The sequence below is a fragment of the Bison bison genome, unplaced genomic scaffold, assembly GCF_000754665.1.
Source record: "Bison bison bison isolate TAMUID 2011002044 unplaced genomic scaffold, Bison_UMD1.0 scf7180017864334, whole genome shotgun sequence".
In the NCBI taxonomy this organism is placed as follows: Eukaryota; Metazoa; Chordata; class Mammalia; order Artiodactyla; family Bovidae; genus Bison; species Bison bison.
Window position 1 is genome coordinate 1,577,690 of NW_011494906.1, and position 5,834 is coordinate 1,583,523.

Here is a 5,834-nt window from a genome sequence, read left to right on the forward strand (position 1 = left end):
GGGACTTGCCTGAGACATGACCATCTTCTTGAGCCTTCCTTTCTTTCCTGCAAGAGGCGTCCCCAAGAGAGTGAAAAACATGCAGCCACCACACGATCCAGAAAGTTCACTCTCAAAGACAGCCTAAGAAGTAAAACCCTTTGTTGCTACAGGCAGTAAGAATGATGTGAAAATGTATCTCCAGTTTCCCAATAGCGAGCCGCGTGCCTTCGGTTATGGAACTGTTAATCTTTGACACCCGGCAGGTGCTCCCGGCATGGATTTTTTTTTTTTTAGCACTAACAAAGCAACAGAAGTTGACAAGACAAAAGCCTCTTATGGACAAGGACACCTTAGGACAAAGTCGCATAAGAGCTGGCAAGGTTGAACAGAGAGATTGCGGAGAGCCCAGTTGCAAGGCCAGGTCATTACCTGAGCATCTGACTAACTGACTGATTAGATCCATAGCGCATATGGTGTCCATGAGATGCACACTGGTACATGCACCTCCCTGCTGGCACGAGACTTGACAGAACATTCTCACTGGGCATAAAGTCAAGCGCTCAGGACATGGATGACAGAGACAAAAGAAAATAGTAACCCTCCCTGGAAAGAAGGGGGTCAATAGAAAACTCATAACATTCTTAGCAAAATCCGGGAGTGCTAAGGAACTAATTCCACAGATATTTTCTCCTGCTAATCTAAATTTACACAAAGAAAAAGACTCTCACCTCTCTTATTTCCATCAGATCCTTCAGGCAGAGATCCAGGAGACTGATGTGATAAGAATTCTTAATTTCTGCCAGCTTTTGCCTGAGGCCCCAGGTTCTCTCAGCTGCAACAGTCAATTACACAGATTAAACTACGGGGGAGGCATTTTTTTCTTTTACCCTTCTAGGGTCTTTGACTAGTCTAATAATTTAACTGATGTAGGACAGATTACCCTGGTGGGTCAGATAGTAAAGAATCTGCCTGCCAATTGAACCCAGGAGACCTGGGTTCAATCCCTGGGTCAGGAAGATTCCCTGGAGAAGGAAATGGCAACTCACTCCGGTATACTTGGTTGGAGAATTTGATGGACAGAGGAACCTGGCAGGCTACAGTTCATTGGGTTGCAAACAGCTGGACACGACTGAGTGACGAACACACACACAAGACAGATTAACGGGCTTCCCAGGTGGTGCTAGTGGTAAAGAACTCACCTGCCAATGCAGGAGACATAAAAGAAGTGGATTTGATTCCTGGGTTGGGAAGATCCCCTAGAGGAGGGCATGGCAACCCATTCCAGTGTTCTTGCCTGGAGAATCCATGGACAGAGGAGCCAGGCAGGCTACAGTTCATAGGGTTGCAAAGAGTCACACACGACTGGAGCGACTTAGCATGCAAGCACGCAAGACAGATTAACAGGAGAAAAGCAAACAAAAAAATCTTAAGAACATGTATACCTCCTGTGTGGGGCTCCCTGGCCACTCACTGGTAAAGAATCAGCCTGTCAATGCAGGAGATGTGGATTCAGTTCCTGGGTTGGGAAGATCCCCTGGAGAAGGAAATGGTGACTTACACCAGTATTTTTGTCTGGGAAATCCCATGGACAGGGGAACCTGGCAGGCTACAGTCCCCGGGGTCACAAAGAGTCGGACATGACTTAGTAACTAAAAAACAGCAACACCTCTTGTATATGTGGAAGATCCCCAGGAAGAATAAGTAACTCCCCAAAATGGCAGAAACCCTCACCTTAAACACCATCTTCAGCTGAGGACAAAAGGAGTTGGGGGGAAAAGAATTTAAAAAAGATAATTCCCAGGTGATCCAGTGGTTAAGACTTTGTGCTTCCACTGCAAGGGAAATGTTCGATCCCTGGCCTGGGAACTAAGATCCTTCTTGCCCTGGGTGGCAGCTAAAAAATAATAAATAAATAATAGAGGTGGTGGTGGTGGAGAATCAGTTTGGGATGTCACCAGGAAAAGCACAGTGAACAAAGGTTAGATTTTTCAGCAGATTGAATTCTCAGTCTTCTGCACTGATAAGACTTTCTAGAGGTAAGGTCATTGTCCTCTTCCCAGAACACAGAGGGAGATACCCTTATAAATGGAGATTTCCCTTATACACATGAATGTCTCTTATCAAAGGGTAACTTCTACTCAGTTTTCAGAGCTTCTCCCATGTCTGCAATTTTTTAAAATAATCAGCCAAAGAGACATATTTTGGGGTGGCAACTTTTGCTCCCCCATAGTAGTAAGAATGGGGAAGAAGGGAAGACAGCTTAGGGACTGAGTTAGGAGTGAACAAGTGGTCCTCATATTTCAATGGGGTGATTTCCAAGTCCTGAGTTGTGGTACCCTCAGATGGTAAAGAATCTGCCTGCCAATGCAGGAGACCTGGGTTCAATCCCTGCATCAGGAGTGTTCCCTGGAGAAAGAAATGGCAACCCACTCCAGTATTCTTGCCTGGAGAATTCGATGGACAGAGGAACCTGGCAGGCTACAGTCCATGGGGTCGCAAAGAGTCAGACATGACTGACTAACTAACACACACACACACACTCATTAGCATCTCATCCCAACCCTGTAAGGTGGTCAGGATCCACACTGTTATAGCTACTTAAACATGGAGGGACTGCAGTTTAAGAAAGATGAAACAGCCAAATATGCACGGTTACAAGTGGCATGGACATCACACTGCCTCTCTCCTAATGGACTGTGGGAAGAACCATTGTAGAAATTGCTGGGTGCAGCTTGATGCAGTGAGAGGCTACGAAGATGACTCTGGACAACAGGTGGGAGGGCGGGGCAATGGGGCAGCCACAATGGGTCCTTTGCATGCCATCCCTGCAGTGGTCAGCCGCCTCTAGCAATGTCATGTCATGCTGGTCTCAGTTCCAGATGGTGAGAATGAGACTTCTCTGGCATTGGAGACTGGGCATAGACATTTACACCTAAAGCCTTGGTCACAAGGTAAGAGAGAATGAGGCAAACACTTGGGAAGAGTACACTGACTTTTATGCCTGTTAAAGGTTTGCTGGGACTTCCTTGGTGGTCCAGTGGTTAAGAATCCACCTGCCAATGCAGGGGATGCAGATTCAATCCCTGGTTGGGAAGATCCCACATGCCACGGAGCAACTAAACCCAAGCACCCTAGAGTCCATATACAGCAATGAAAGATCCCAAGTGCTGCAAATTAGTCAAACAAACAGATTAATTTTAAAATATATTTTTTAAAAAGTTTACTGAAACAGTAACCAATATTGTTGATTTTTGAAACAGGGATTAACACAATACATGGAGAAGATGAATGAAAAATGTAAAAAAGGTCCTGGAGCTCAGAGGAAGGAGTGCTAAATGAAAGGAAGACCCAGGGTGATCTCATGGGGGAGCTTCACAGGCTGAGAAAGGGGCATATGAGAAGGTACTGAAGCCCTAAAAGGCAGCCAGCATGTTTGCGGTGAGCAAGAAGGATGGATCGGCCACGGGGTGGGGCTCCCAGCAGATCCTTGGGAACCACTACCCAGAGTAGACCCTGAAAATCATCTGATGAAGACACGAATGAATGAGTGAATATAAGAAGAGTGAGGAATGGCTCCAGGAGGGTTCTGGTAAGAACTGCTCTGCTGTTGCTGCTGCTGCTAAATCGCTTCAGTCATGTCTGACTCTGTGCGACCCCATAGACGGCAGCCACCAGGCTCCCCCGTCCCTGGGATTCTCCAGGCAAGAACACTGGAGTGGGTTGCCATCTCCTTCTCCAATGCATGAAAGTGAAAAGCGAAAGGGAAGTCACTCAGTCGTGTCTGACTTTTCACGATCCCATGGACTGCAGCCTACCAGGCTCCTCCATCCATGGGATTTTCCAGGCAAGAGTATTGGAGTGGGGTGCCATCGCCTTTTCCGAGAACTGCTCTGGGTAGGATTCAAACTGGGAAAAGCCTGGCATGCTGCTGGAAGGATGGCAAGACTGTATCATGGAGGAAGCAGGCAAACTCCTAAAGCAGGAGTGTGCTAGGAGGACCAGATCTATGATGTAGAAAGAGACTTTGGGGGACAAGTTGGAGCTGGGGTGGAATATAGGTGAGACATCCTACAAGAAGTAAGATCTGTTCAGAGGCACTGCAGCATCCCAGCAGAGAGAAGGGGAGGGAGTCTGCACTAAGGGAGAACTCTATTTTATTTTATCATTTTTGCCCCATCACGCAGCGTGTGGGATCTTAGTTCCGTGACCAGGGACTGAACCCAGGGCCATGACAATGAAAGTGAAACACAAGGGAACAGGGCAGACACAACCTTTAAAAGAATGACATAGCCTTTGGTGTTTAGTCACTCAGTAGTGTCTGACTCTTTGCAACCCCATGAGCTGTAGCCCACCAGGCTCCTCTGTCCATGGGATTTTCCAAGCAAAAACACTAGAGTGGGTTGCCATATCCTTCTGTGGGGGATTTTGCTGACCCAGAGACTGAACTCATGTCTCCTGCATTGGCAAGTGGATTCTTTATCACTGAGGCAAGGTAACGTAGCCATATGACATGACAGAAACTGGTTAGAACCAACCAGGTTCAAGATAGCAGAGGAGTTGACTTCCAGTAGACCTGAGCCTCATTAAACTCTCATTGTAATATATTAGCATATGCTGAATGACATGCCCACCAGTGTCATGGTGTTCTGTGGCCAACCATAAGAGGTCAGAAAGGGAGAGGTGGCCCAATTCCTGGAAATCTCCATCCCATACTCAAAACAGTTGAAAATAGCCATTCCCTTCTGGAGGGGATCTTCCCAACCCAGGGATAGAACTTAGGTCTCCTGCATTGCAGGCAGATTCTTTACCAGCTGAGCTACCAGCGAAGCTTCCCAGTCATTAGGTTATGAAATTACCCACCCCTATAAAAATTGACAACCCATACACCTTCTGAGATGACCCTCACTCTGTCTGTGTGTTTACCCAGGCGTGTGTTTCTCTCTATGCTCTCTGAATAAATCCACATCTTACCTATCACTTTTTCACTGAATTCTTTCTGTGATGAGACATCAAGAGTCTGAGCTTCACTAAGTCCTGAAATGAAGTGTGATCGCAATTAAAAGACTGTGGGTTGAAGTCCCAACCGGAGTTGCACAGTTTCAAAAGCGCTGAGTCCTAACCTTGGGGCCACTAGGGAACTCCCCTAAGGGGGAATTTTAGAAGGCTGAAGTCTGCGGCATCATTTCCTTGCCCCTACCTACCTCCTCCTGCTCTATTATTCATTACTCTCACTACTTGGATGGACTGGTGAGACTGTCCCCTTAGAGAAAATCCCCAGTTTTCCAACTGACTACAGGGTCCTTGAGGAATTAGGGTGATTTCGGAGAGGGATGAGCTTGCCATGGCTCCTGCCCCACAGAACCCTACCCTGGCATGCAGCAGTACCAAGGACCACAGCTCCTGGGGATCTTGTGAGGAACTCTTTGTGACCTTTGCACTTTATCAGGGACGAACAGACCAGCATGGGTGGCTTGGAGCTGAGGTCGTCTCAGCCAGCCAAGTGGGTGAAAGGGTGGGCAGGGTGGGGTGGTTACCCAGGAAGACAGAGCCTGGAAGGATGGAGCCCATGACACCAGTCCCCACAGAACTGGTGAGTGAGGTTTTCCATCTTGTCCTCACCAGGAGTCTCTGAAGTCTGCAGCAGACTGGCAGAGTCCAGGTAGCAATCAGATCAGATCAGATCAGTCGCTCAGTCGTGTCCCACTCTTTGCAACCCCATGAATCACAGCACGCCAGGCCTCCCTGTCCATTACCAACTCCTGGAGTTCACTCAGACTCACGTCCATCGAGTCAGTGATGCCATCCAGCCATCTCATCCTCTGTCATCCCCTTCTCCTCCTGCCCCCAATCCC